Source organism: Sitophilus oryzae, unplaced genomic scaffold, assembly GCF_002938485.1.
Source record: "Sitophilus oryzae breed Bouriz unplaced genomic scaffold, Soryzae_2.0 scaffold_1297_pilon_pilon, whole genome shotgun sequence".
Lineage (NCBI taxonomy): Eukaryota > Metazoa > Arthropoda > Insecta > Coleoptera > Curculionidae > Sitophilus > Sitophilus oryzae.
In genome coordinates, this window is record NW_022145945.1 from 12,994,232 (window position 1) to 13,009,308 (window position 15,077).

At 31.8% G+C, this 15,077-nt stretch overlaps 1 protein-coding gene and 1 pseudogene across 2 annotated transcripts in view; one reads left to right on the top strand and one right to left on the bottom strand.

The window, feature by feature from the left end:
• Window positions 1-8,037, bottom strand: part of LOC115874811 — a 357,918-nt gene extending 349,881 nt beyond the window's left edge. For both annotated transcript variants that reach the window (XM_030890110.1, XM_030890109.1), the window contains exon 1: window positions 7,721-8,037. The gene's annotated coding sequence lies outside the window, so the exon portion shown is untranslated. The remainder of the gene's footprint in view (window positions 1-7,720) is intronic.
• A 2,052-nt stretch (window positions 8,038-10,089) lies between these two features.
• LOC115874813 lies at window positions 10,090-10,786 on the top strand (annotated as a pseudogene).
• The last annotated feature ends 4,291 nt before the right edge of the window (window positions 10,787-15,077 follow it).

A 15,077-nucleotide genomic window follows, 5' to 3' on the forward strand; every position in this document is an offset into this window, starting at 1 on the left:
ATTCCTGGAGATAGTTATTATTTGCCTGAAATGATAAATTTGGGAACTTTTTATTTTTTTTAAATTAATCATAAATTTTTCTTCGAAAAAATGATGATAAAACATTTGACACAAAAACATTTCAAATTTATGATTTCAGTCTAATAACTATTTAGTCAACATATTTAATTTATGTCAATAACAGGTATTGGTAATTTGGGTTCCAAATATCTCGAGGAGCATTACTCGTAGCAATTTTTAGCAAGAGACCTTTTTTACGTAAAATACGTCGGAAATGTATACTTTTTTACTCAGTGTTTTATACAGGTACGGACGAAAAGTTATTAATCTTCAAACCAGTTAAAAATATGTACGAGGCTCATTCTACAAGTAGAACTCATATTGACATCAAAATCAAATTTCTCATGTAAAAAAACTCCCAGACACCAATTTTCACTAGTAATACCACTAGAGGTCAAATTATTTCCGGAAATTTTTGGTTTGGTTCATTGAGCGAGAAAAAATGTCCGGACTTAATTTGACCTCGTTTGATATTCGGTAAGAAAATTCCACACCAAATTGTGTTTGAAAATCAAATAATTAAAATGTATTTTTCGATTATTTAGTTACTATGACACCTAAGTGACACCCAAACCTAAAAACTATTTCAGTTTTGAAACTGTCAAGCGGCACGGCTTAAAAAGATATTTCGCTTCGGTCATGTAAGCAAAGAAAATATTCGCCAGGAGATTAAGCAGTTGACACCCGCAAATACTAGGAAATCGAAGTCAAGCGTATGGAAGCAGTTTACAAACATTCATCTCAGCTTTGTAATTGAAATGTGTCAAAATTATCATGTAAAAAATAAAAACCAGACTCTCAAAAAGATATTCTGTCATTATAAACGTCAAAAAATTTCCAGTATAATTCGCTGTTGGGTGCCCAAAAATTTTCACTAAAATTTATTCGTTGCCATGGTGATTTGTCAAAAAAACACGTTTTGATTGGTTAAAAATTACAGGTGTGGAATTTTCATCCAAATATTGGCGTTACTTCAGAAATTATTTGGAAAAATCGAAATAAAAATGAAATTTCTACACCCTCTATCTCCGAAACTAAGTATGTTAGGACATACATTTTGCGAACTTTTTACTTATTTTTATCTCCAAAATATGCTGCTAAAGTTTCCGGAATACAGTTCGGACCACCCTGTATAAGGCATAACTAACAAAAATTAATTTTTAGATTTGTGTAAAAGACTTTTGATTGATGATAAAAAAGACTTTTAAAAAATAAATAATTATAAGTAAAATTTTCAAAATCGAGTTATCAAGTTATACGACGCTTTGTGTGGAGGTGACGATATAAACCTCTGATATCCAATTGCTTCTAAACTTTTTTCACAATCACAAGAGAATCCTACATGAACTGAAAGTTTTTATAGTAACACAAAATACATTTTACTATATTTATCTTTTTATTTACATCACAATTAGTTGTCTGTAATTAAATTAACCCATTAAAGGCACTATCCTCTTCACTTATCTTTATTAAGTTTTTAAGATTTTATGGCTTAAGCTACTCACGTCTGATGGTTTCAGCTAGTAGATGAAATGCAGAGTGTAGCAATAAGTACGTTCAGTTTTAAATATAGAATATATGGATTTAATGATTTTTGTGTCAAAGAATCACTTTAAATATAGAACAACAGAACAGAAAATTGGGTTATGAATACAATGTCGACATTGTTTATTATTCACATTTGATTTAAAGAATTTATTTTCGGAAATTATTGCAAATTAAAATTTCGGAAGAAAAATTAAAATGCAGCCAGCCTAAGGATGGATATTTAAAATCTGGAATGCATAAAATTTATACAGGGTGTTTCAAAAAACATGTGCCATCTCTCGTCGGGAGATTCCTCACGTAAAAATAAGACTTATTTTTCATATCAACATAGGCTCGATTCTGCTTTGTTTCATAGCTACATAGTGTTAAAGTCTTAATATTTTTTTTAATTTATTATAATTTTCTTCCAAGTATAACTTTTAACATTTCGAATGAAATTTTAATGGTAAAGGTAACAATAAATGCGTCATATTTTAAAGCTAAAAAAGTGTCGACATATTCACCAGGGACGTGCATATGGGTTATCACTGGAATATTTTTCTAAAAAAAGCATGTACGCCACTGACTTTTTTTTCTCTTGTTAGCAAAATACTGTAAGCAGTTGAATTCCGATTAAAAGTTGTCTCTTGATATTTTGTCGATTTCAGCCTCCTTGATGAGATAAACGCAATTTTATTAATTTGTCTTGTTCCAAGTCTAATAGCAACCTTTAAAAAAAATTAAGATCATTAACTTGCAAAATTTTAAATAAGTACTCATTGATTCCTCATCAAAAAATATGAAAAAAAGTTCCTATAACCATGGGTATGGAAATGCATAGTTTTAGAGTTACTGGATGTTAAAACTTTTTAAAATTAGTTTTTTTTTATTATTAATAAGGCTTCGACATCCAAGGTCATTTCGCCTATTATAGAGACATTACTTCAACAGTAAGTGTAAAATAATAACAAAAACATATTATATAGGTATGAATGTATAAATAAACATCTTAATATAAATATAAAAACAAACAGGTAAGAGTATAGGGTACAGCACAATTTTTTAAGTATAACACGAACACTTAATATATACAAATATAAAAACGTAAAAGTAAATAAATAAATAAATAATCAAATAATCTAATAAATACTATATAGGTATAAATGTATAAGTAAACATCTTAATATAAATATTAAAACAAACAGGTAAGAGTATAGGGTACAGCACAATTTAATAAATAAATAAATAAATAGAACAAACAGACAAACAAATAATCAAACAAATAAATAATTTGCATAGATACATAAATATCTAGATTTTCAAATTTCGTTAAACAGATTTATAGCTTTTAAGAAGTTTAAACAATTAGCAATTGACTGTTTATCTTTTAAGTTTTCTCCGTATGGTCTCACAAGATTAAACAGGTGTCTTTGGGGTTCATACCTTGGGCAATCACAATCAATGTGTTCGACTGTCAGTCTAATCTGACAATCCGCACACAGAGGTGCATCTTCCCCAGTGTTTGTGCGTCAGTGCGGTATGACCAATGCGAAATCTGTGAGTCTTGGTTAAACTGGTTCGATCTAATTCAACACGTAGATATTTACCATAAGCCAGTGGCTTTATCCTATATAAATTCTTGTTTAGATTTTGCCACCTTTGTTGCCATTCGTTCAGAATAATAGATTTTAGATAAGCTTGGTAATCGGAAGGTTTAACCATTGTAACATCTACTACATCTTTTATACTGGCTTCCTGTGCAGCATTATCCACTTTTTCGTTACCAGCTATTCCTACATGGCTTGGAACCCACAATAATGTGAGTTTATAACCTCTCCTTGTTAGATCATGAATCAATATTTGGATATTTTGTGTCATAGGATCTTTAGTAAATATATCTAAGAGACTTTCTAAGACGCTCTTTGAGTCACAAACAATTAGACATTTAGAGGGACCATTCGATAAGGTAAGGAAAAGCAGAGCCTGCCAAAGTGCATATTGCTCTGCATAATAAATTGTGGAGATATTACTTAAGGTCCAAGAAAAAGTCTTGTCCTCGGTAGCGAAAGCGCACCCGACGCCATCATTAGTTTTGGATCCATCCGTGTAGATGACGAAATCTACATTCTCTCGATTCTTAATATCGAGGAAGCTCTGCTGCCAGTGTGTATTTGAGATTTCACCTTTTTTAACTTGCGCCAATTCGAAATTTACTACAGGCGGAGGACACTTCCAAGGAGGAATTTCACTTGACTCAAGGCGTAATAATTGAGGTGGGTCTACTTCTCTAATTCTCAGATACTCCCTAATTCTTCCAAAAGCTGATCTACTGAAGGGGGGATGGTTTTCAGCCTCTCTCATACATATTTTATTATAAGGATGTTCATCCAGGGCTAATATTTTTGTCATGTAATTTGACAACCGTATTTTTCTTCGATCTTCTAAAGAGGGTATGTTTGCTTCACAATACAAATTAGGTTTTTTGTAGTTGTCTTAAATACCATTATTTTTTATTTGAAATTGCTGTATGTTGGACTAATAGTAGTAATAACTAATAGTAATAATATTTAATAATAAATTAAGTAAAATATGCAATTTATTAATTTTGTTTTTATTTTAATTTTATTAATTGTGATTGATAAACTTGCGTTTATCTCATCAAGGAGTCCGAATTGGAATTGGAATCAAGAGATAACTTTTAATTGGCATTAGACGGCCTAGACAATTTTGATATCAAGAAGAAAAAAGTCAGTGGCGCACATGTTTTTTTTTCTTGAAAAATATTCCAGTGATAACCCATATGCACGTCCCTGATGAATTTATTGACACTTTTTTAGCATTAAAATATGTAACACTTATAGTAACTTTTATCCCCAAAATTTCATTCAAATAACTAAAAGTACTTGGAAGAAAATTAAAATAAATCGAAAGATTATTAAAACTTTAACACCCTGTAGCTATGAAACAAAGTAGAACATATGTTGATATGAAAAATATGTCTTATTTTTACGTGAGGAATCTCCCCACGAGAGATAGCACATGTTTTTTGAGACACCCTGTATAAAAATGTTCATATATATTAATTACATTATATGTATTATTATTTATTAGTATTTATTATTATTTATTCATTATATTTACATTAACTATACAGGGTGAGCCTTAAATAAGTGGAATAATAATAACTATTTTTGGGAGTAATATATTTTAACCCCAGAAACGCGTCTACGATTTTCTTTCGCGGATTTTTTTTTAAATTTGGAATTTTTATTTTTTTTAATTTTTAGTTAATATCTTCATAATATGGCAACATTGTAGGTAGTAGATTAAATTTACAAGAAAGAAAACCCAGAAAAAAATCCAGGGGGTCTCAAAATTTAAGCAAAATATCATTTTTTTTATTTTCAAAGTAAAATATCTCGGTTATTTTGGACTTATTTGAAAAACGGTAAAGAGAAAATATATTTCTTTTATCGAGATCTACCAGCCCTGAGAATATTTGCACTTATTTAAGATTCACCCTGTATAGAACATTTTATGATTTTACAAAATTAAATTTATTTCTGCGACTAAATTTCTCATCTGTACAAAAAACTATTTTTCAAATTAGGTTTTTTTAAATCGTGAAAATATTTTCATTTCTAGAGGGTGGCCCATCGAAAACGTTCCGCAAGGCATAACAGCTAGAGTAATTTTTTTTTCAGAAAATTCAAAAACACGTCGATTTTGTTTGCGCGGGGGACAACTTTTGTCCCAAGAATGATTGCAAAATCTTCAACCCTCTAAGCGGGGGTGTCATCCCCCAGTTTTTTTCAAATGGGCAGGGGGCTCAAGTGGTACCGCAATGAATAGGGCTTTCTATTCTCTATACTTTCCCGCTTCGTTTTTGAAAATCAGTCGAGTCATTGAGAAGAATTCATATTTGAAGGATTTAAATTTGAAAAGCTTATTTAAACATTTATCAGAGTAAATGATAAGGATAAATTCCTTCGTCCAATTTGCTGTTTTTTCTTATCATTTCTAGATGTTTATACACATTTTTTCACTTGCCACAAGGTTGGACGATCATGTGCGGTAGTTGCTAGATAGCTGTTCTGTGACTTGAAGACTGTGCGTTGAAGTTCTTCTCAATATTGTTAAACTTTTTAACAATTATGATGTACTCACATGCAGAAAAAGTGGAAATAACTTCCACCCGTACAAAATTCAATTGGTACAAGAACTCAACGAAGACGATTTTGACCGTCGCTTGCAATTTTGCGAAACTATGAGTGAACGAGTGGCGAATGATAATAATTTCCTATTTAATGTGTGTTTTTCGGATGAGTGTACTTTCTTTTTGTGTAGTTAAACGGCACAACTGTCGGTACTGGGCTGAGGACAACCCCAGGGTTTTTCACGAGGTGCACACACAAAACCCTCAGAAATTGAACGTGTGGGCTGGTATTTTTGGAAATTCTATCTTTTTTTTCTTCCTAGAAATCTAACAGGTGATATGTACTTGGATTTACTGGAAAATACCATCGACCCAGCCCTAACTGACATCACAGAGAACAATCCTGGATACGTTGAAGCCAAACTAATATTTCAACAAGACGGTAAACCTCAAAAAAAAATCTCTTTAAAATCACTCTCAAAATGTGCGTAATTATTTAAATAATAACTTTCCCGGTCGGTGGACAGGACGAAGGGGTGCAATTGAGTGGCCTCCCCGGTCACCCGACGTGACTCCTTTAGACTTTTTTTCTATGGGGACACATAAAAAGTAAAGTGTATAGCACTAGTAACCTAACCCGCCTCATTAGAAGACCTGCGAAGACGAATTATTGATGTTGGCCGCGAAGTGACCCCGCAAATTCTTCAGAATGTTCGAGAACGGTTTGAAAATAATTTGTATTACTGTATGGAGGTTGACGGGCAACATTTTCAGCATTTGCTTCATTAATAAGGTAAGTTTTTTTAATTAATTCAATTTATGCGTTTTTTTTGCAAAAAGTACTTTTCAAATTTCAATCCTTCATATTTTCAAAATAACTCGACCGATTTTTAAAAACGAAGCGGGGAAATATAGAAAATAGAAAGTCCTTTTCATTGCGGCGCCACTCCACTCCACTCCCCTTCCCATTTGAAAAAAGTTGGGGGATGACACCTCCGCTTAGAGGGATAAAGATTTTGCAATCATTTTTGCGTCAAAAGTTGTCCACCTCACAAACAAAATTGACGTGTTTTTGGATTTTTTTTTTAAAATATACCCTGGCCGTTATGCCTTGCGGAACGTTTTCGATGGGCCACCCTGTATGATATGTGATATTCAAAATATTTTCATTTCTATGTGATATTCAAAATTGAATATCACATGCGATTATTGTTTAATTTCATATTCAGGTCTTTGAGTTTTTCTTGTGTTATCATTTTTATGTTTCAGTTGATCTTTTCTGGGTTTTATTTCTGGGTTTCACCTTACGTATCAAAGTAAACAAAAATTAACAACGAAAGGGAAAACTTGAACCTCGAAATTAGTGGAATAGATTATACTTGTATTTTAATAGATATAGTTTGTATTACTTTTTTTAACTATGTATTTAATTCTTAGAAAAACAACAATTTAAATAAAGTATTTTTCTTGAAACACTACTTGACCAATTGTATATACATACTTAGTTACAATGACAATATGTTAAGTATACTTATAAACCATTATAATCAAATATAACAACAGAACTCCTATCATGCATCACAACAATTTAAATAAAGTATTTTTCTTGAAACACTACTTGACCAATTGTATATACATACTTAGTTACAATGACAATATGTTAAGTATACTTATAAACCATTATAATCAAATATAACAACAGACTTGCGTACTTGCCATGCATTTTATATGTTTACTGTCAAACTTCAGTAAAACTTTCAACTTTTGATCGTCTCGACTATGGCTAGAAATTTTTTGAAATCTTAGCGGTTTAGATTAGATTAGAATCTTAGCGGATTACTTTACTTTGTTTTCTAGTTTATATTACTTAAATTATAACACAAGTAGTAATATTTATAATATTGTTATTCAGTCACAGCCTCAATAATGAAATTGAAGATTAAGAAATGAATTACAAGAACTTTATATTACAAATACCTTTTTGAATGTATTTCTGTCAAATCTGAATTGTCAGCATTCATTCCTTCTTAAACTCTGTAGCATCACCAATCAAAGTTTCTTAAACCATTTAACAATAATATTTATCAAAAACTAGTCACTGAATGTTGTCAAAACTTCACCCACCAACGCACGCGATCAAATAATTCAAGAAATGTTTATTTATCAACCGAAAACTACTTTAAAACTTTTCATTAACGAATTTTGACTTAGTTCGGGGCAAGGAAAACCGAATACCGGCCGAATTTTCACCACTGGTTCCGTTACAGACGTCGCGAGACGGCGACGTCCGGCGTCCGAGCCGATCGGACCCGAAGAAACGCGAACGTTTTCGAAAATAAACTGGCGAGCGCCCAAAACGATAGACGAGGATTTTTGTCGGGTAAATAACCGTTTTTTCTTCGTTTTCTGCTTTTTGAATTTGTTCGGATGGCTATATAATACAGGGTGAAAGATTTATGAAGAAGATTCCATAAAAAAATCTTAATTAGTCGTAAAAGTATTTACCTCTTCCTTGTTGTCTTGTCCTTGTGTGGAAAGGGGATTAATCACCGCGACCTTAAGCCGCGTACTCACTGGCGAACTGCAACTGTAACTGCAACCGTTGCTGTAACCAAATTCTATAGTGTGGACGCGTTGCGATCCAGGTTCGCGAGCTAGCTTCGAACAGCTCGCAGCGAGCCGCCAGTTGTCGGTTTTCAGGACGAACACAAAGAGATTCTCGGTTGGTTAGTAGACGTCGATTTGGGACGTTCGCCAGTGTGTGCGTGCAATAGTCTCGCAACCAACAAAAATATGAGTACGTGGGACCGAAGAAAAAGTTTTGGCGCTAATTGAAAAGTAGAAAAACATGCCTATAATATGGGATCGAAAAAATAAAGACTATTACAAGAGACATTTAAAAGAAGATGCTTGGACAGAAATTGGTTCTTTAATGGGACATTGTGCTCGCGAGCTCTGTGCAAACACTGCGAATCGAGAGGTTCGCGAGGAGAGAAACGTGCATACCTTCGCGACGATTCTGTTGCAGCAACGGTTGCAGTTACAGTTGCAGTTCGCCAGTGGGTACGCGGCTTTACAGATCTATTATGTTCCCCTTTCTTACTTTTACTCATCACACAGTCTCGGGGCTTTTTTACCTCATCAAACCTACCCACAGTGGACACTGTGAGCAGTATATGTGAAATATATATTTTTTAAGTTTTCTACGCAATAAATTTTGAACAATTTTAATTGTATCAGTTATTGATTGTTTTGTTTCTTAATTGACTGTTTCTGTTTATAATTTATTTACAGGGTGGTCCGAACTGTATTCTGGAAACTTCGGCAGCATATTCTGCAATAAAAAAGAAGTAAAAAAGTTGGAATAAATGTATGTCCTAAATCCTAAAATGCTTAGTTTCGGAGGTGTAGAAATTTCATTTTTATTTCGGGTTTTTCCAAACAAAGTAACGTCAATATTTGAAAATTGGTGACTCCTAATTTGTAGGTGGCGCCCCACCGACATGTGTTTGATCTGTTTTGAAGCTTTTCGTCCGGACCTGTATATAACCGTATATTTCCGTGATATTTTACGTAAAAAATGTCTCTTGGTAAAAATCGCTACGAGCAACCGTTCTCAAGTTATTTAGAGTGGAAATAGTCAATACATGTCATTATTGACAAAAAATAAACATGTTGAGTATATAGTTATTTACCTGAAATGATAAATTTAGGAACTTTTTATTTTTTTAAATTAATCATAAATTTTTCTTCCAAAAAATGATGATAAAACAGTTTCTGTTAAACTTTTGGCACAAAAACATTTCAAATTTATGATTTCAGTTTAATAATTATTTAGTCAACCATGTTTAATTTATGTCAATGATGACAGGCATTGATAATTTCGATTTCAAATATCTCGAGTCCCATTACTCGTAGCGATTTTTACCAAGGGACCTTTTTACGTAAAAAGCTTCGTAAATGTATATTTTTTTACTCAATAATTTTATACAAGTACGGACGAAAAGTTATTACTCCAAACCCAATTAAAAAATATGTAGGTTGCGCCCTTTACAAGTAGGAGTCATATTGACGTCAAAATCAAATTTCTCATGTCAAAAATCTCCCTGACACTAATTTTCATCCAAATATTGACGTTACTTCAGAAATTATTTGGAAAAATCGAAATAAAAATGAAATTTCTACACCCTCTATCTCCGAAACTAAGTATGTTAGGACATACATCTATACGAACTTTTTGACTTATTTTTATCTGCAGAATATGCTGCCGAAGATTCCGGAATACAGTTCGGACCACCCTGTATAACAACATTTAACATTATAACCGGATTTTTTAAAAGTCAAAGATGAAGATGGCCGATAGCTCTAAGATTTTGCGAAGAAATAGACCTGGATTCTGGAGCTAAGGATTTTTGTCGATGGCCAGATGAACCTTTTGAAGAAATGGATAGCACCTTAGCGGGGCAGCAATATATTCAGCAATTAATTAGAAAAGATCCAACCAATATTTATTTAATTCTAAAAATGCTTGAAACTCAAGACAAGTGTTTGGAAGTATGAACATCTAAGGCAATTTTGCGTGGAATTAAACGTTTAGCTGTCCGGTTACAAGGTGAATGTCATCCTGAAACTTGCACACAGATGACAGCAACTGAACAGTGGATATTTCTTAGTGCCGCCCATAAAACTCCTAAAGAATGTCCCGTCATAGATTATACTAGACATACATTAGATGGGGCCGCGTGTTTGTTAAATAGTAATAAATATTTTCCTAGCAGGGTTAGTATAAAAGAATCTTCGGTAGCCAAGCTAGGATCAGTTTGCAGAAGGGTTTATTGAATTTTCTCACATGTTTATTTCCATCACAGGCTTATATTTGACTCTAAACATATATTGACACTAAAAGATTTACTCAATTTGTTACTAAGTATAACTTAATGTCTAAAGACAATTTGATTGTGCCCATTTTAGAAGACGAGATTTATATACCTATAGGCCAGGAGAATCTGCCAATCTAATACGCCAGGAGAATCTGAAGCATAAGCAGCCATATTTATGTTGTTGGTTGTATAATAACCTTTGCTAATTTTATGTATAATGGGTAGAACTAATTGAGATGAGGAGATAAATAATTAATAAAAAAAATTGTTAGCAGGTACCTAGTGCATTGCAGTGTAGATATTTTAAGTCGAAAACATCTGTTATGAATAATTTAGTAGGTACTATTCGTACTATTTTAATTCATAGAACTATTTGAGATCAAGTTCTGTTATACACTAAAAAAAAATTAAGTAAGGTATTTTTAGTTTAAGCTCTCTCATAATTATTCATTTAGAGTCATTTGATAAATTGTAATAAATTTATTGTGTATTGTGTTAAAGTATTATAGAAACTAAAATATACTGTGTATTATATTGTATGTGCATATTAGCAATCTCAAGAATGTCAATTTTAACAGTTCAGTTAATCATAAATTATTCGATTAAATTATATAAAAATAGCATTGCTCCAATATTATATCTAGTTTGAATATTATTTTATTGTATTAGGTATATAAATACACTTTTAGTATAGACTCAGTGTTTATATTTTTAAAAACCACTAGGAAGAACCAATTAAAGTAAACAGCAAGAGTTACAAGAGAATTGAAAACATGATGAACACGGTATTAATTAAACAGAAATTTATAAACCACTTTTTATCTAAAATAAGATCAAAGTTAGAATCAAATAACATTTTATAGCCTGTTTAATTTTGCGTCTGTATTTTGTCTATCTGTCAATAAAACAATAACATCTAATCTGCTTCTTTATGTCACGACAACTCCTTAATTTTTATTACTTTCGTTATCGAACCATCACGATTTGACAGTTTCCGGCAAAAATAAATATTTTCAACCGCGCCAGAATTCAGAATCTACTGCATTTAATATCCGAAGAGAGGGAGCTCAATCCTCTACTGTGCCTCTACTATTTAAAGACCGGCCAGTGTTATTTTGGAAAATGTTTTCGGTGCAGACAGTTTTGTTTTGGTTTTTTGAGAGGATCGTCCGAGGTTTAGTCTGAAATGGAAAGGTTTTTGAAAGGAAAAATTAAAGAGGATATGTCAGAAAGGTTATAAGTAGAGATGAGCAAGAAATCGCAAACTGCGATTCAATCGCAGCGTTTTTAAAATCGCAATCGCAACCTGCGGTTGGCTCTCATAGGAAACTGCAGTAATTGCGATTTCTTCTATTTGCGACTTAGACAAGGAAAGAGAGGGGACGGCTAAGCATATTCTCCTGTGATCGGTTTGTGAGAGCAAAATTCGATCGGCGGCCATACTTTGGTGACAAGATTTCGAGGTGACACCAAGCGAATTTTTATGTTTTTTGTGAAAACTGTTTTGTTTTAAATTTATAAACTGTATTGTTTAGTATGGTGAGATGCTCAGCGTATGGCTGCAAAGGCCGAAAGCGCGAGAAAAGTGACTGGAATTACATTTCACAGGTAAAAATCGATACACAGCTTTTATTATGTGGTCATAAAATGTACATTTTTTTCATTATAGCAGTAAAAATATGTAAAATAACTTTTAATATGTTTTGTACCACATCAAACCAAACTATTTTAATAATTCAAGTAGTATTTTCAATATCCTTTATTATAATTAATGTTTGAAACTATAAATAATGTAAATAATGCTACTCAGCATGGATTTCTCCAGTGGCGTGGGAATTATAATCAGAGAAATACAATTTCTGCAATAAACTTATTTTTTTATATATTTTGCATGTAAAAAATGTATAAAATATTATTATCAAATATGTAAAATAATTGTAAACTATAAAAAAAAATAAAAATTCTAGTGATAAAAATCTATATGTATAGTTTATATAAAACTTAAATTTACCTGCCAAAGATTTTGCTGGGGGTGGACAAACTTGTGGTGGGCTACTTGCATTTACTACATATATATTTTTAAATATTCTTTCAAAAAAATTTGCTAATTTAGGTGTATAATAATAGTTTCAGTGAATAATTAATAAAAATTTAAAAATAAATAAAATAACACAAAGCTTCTAGAATTGTTTATTTTTTTGTGGAAAATTAGGATATTCTTATGATTGAAGGTAACAAATATTAAAAATTACATTATTTATTGAATCCGTACGCAAGTGTGAAGGGGAATGGCTAGAATTATACCGTATGGTCGAAAAAAAACGACGTTCAGTTGGTTTGTAAATGACGATCGACGACATTCCCCATATAATGTTACATATAAAATGACAGCCATCTTCATTTCATAGCTATCGCTGACGCCGTCTTTTTTCGATGTCGTTTTGTATAGTTTTTATGTCATTTTATATGTAGAATTATATGGGGAATATCATCGATCGTAATTTAAGCCAACTTAGACGTCGATTTCGATTATATTATAATAAATTCTAGTCAATTCCTTCACGATTTATACGAGTTCAATGAAATAATGTAATTTTATATTCGACTAATGGTGTCATTTCAAACAAACAAGGCGTCGTTTTTTTCGATCATACAGTATATATGTATATACACGTTTAAAACATATGTTATTACATTATTTTTTTATTTAATTATACATTATACATACGTTAATAAATAAATAATTGTCTTGATAATCAGTCCACTGTGACTGTTAAATAAATTTTGCATTATCGACTTAGATATTATAATATTATAAAGGTAAGACTATAAAATACAAAATTGTATATGCATTACTCAAAAATTAACGATATATTAGTTTACGTTTTATAAATATTTTGTACCGTCTAGGTACAAGCTAATTTCTGATGCTACGCCAATGGAGAATTTCGAGTGGTGACAACTTGCCTCACTTTCAGCTGCGGTGTTACCTGTCCCCATTGAACTATATAACTAAGTTACTTTAGTATATAGTTCAATGCCTGTCCCCTCTCTTTCCTTGTCTAAGATTTGCGAGTTCCAATTTAGGCAACCAGTATTACTATAGCTGCGATTTGCGATTTTGTTGCGATTGTGATTTTGCAAACTGGAACCGTGATTTCTATCTGGGAGTTTGAATTTTTTGCGATATTGGTGCGAATGTAATTTTGTGTTCTATTGAAGCATTTTATAGTAAACTGCGATTGAATTCTCTTTCTGATATGATTTATTTATAGAGAAGGTATTATTTTCTGGGGCCAGGATTAATAATATACCGGGTGTTTCTCAAGCGTGATTCACCTCTATAACTTTTTTATTTTTTCTGATAAAAAACGAGATTAGGATTGATTGACGTTTTCAATTGTTTTCAGCACTTACGTCCTGTTTAACCGAAATTACTACAACTTTTGATTTTTAAATGACACCCTCGATATTTTTTACCTTATTCTACTATTATTATAGAAAATGACACTCTGAATAACATATCATATGGCAACATTTGACATTTTTGCTTAAAAAAATAGTATTTTAAATTTCAATCTAGAATGTCATGGCTGTGTTAAAAACACTAATTTTAATCAAGATGTCTTAGAAAAATAGATTTGATCGTCTATTGTTTTTTGCGACTTGTTCAGGCCAGTTAAAAGATGCCCAAATCGTATTTTTAATCATATCTCAATTTTTTCATATGGAACGAGGATTGCTCCTTGGCATATTTATAAAAAGCATTTTTTAGGAATAATTTCGTTTAATAAATATTAAAATCAATGGCAGGTTACAATCGCTGCGTTTTAAAAATCGCAATCGCAATTTCATGTGCGGTTGGCGGTTGAAGAATCGCAGTTTTGCTAATCCCTAGTTATAAGGTACTGAGTAGAGGTATAACGTCGAATACTGCGTACTATTCAGTCAATTTTAACATTTTTTTGCGAAAGAAACCTTATTAGCATGCTCCTGAAGTCGAAATATACCCATTGCCTGGAAACTTATACGGTGAAATTTTGATAAAATAATTTAGTACACACTAAAAAGTGGTAGGTAGGAAAAATAATTTTTAGAGGTTACTAGTTTATTTGGTTGCCTGTGATATGCATATACAGGGTGTTTTCTAATTAATCTAAAAAATAAAAAATCGTTAGAAAACGAATTAAGGGCGGGCTCTTAATAGAGTATATTTATTTTTCTCGACAACCGTTTGATGAACAAGAAAAACGCAAAAAGATCAATTTTGTTGAAAAAGGATGGCCAGTCAAGAAAAATATATTTTCTTTAAAAACAGTGGTGTACCATTTATGTTCAACAAAAAATCATTTTTTTTTAAATTTTTAACACCCTGTAGATCAGAAAGGAAGTACTTTAGACCAATGGTTTATATAAAAGTGTTTTAAGAACACATGAGGAATCACACCATAATT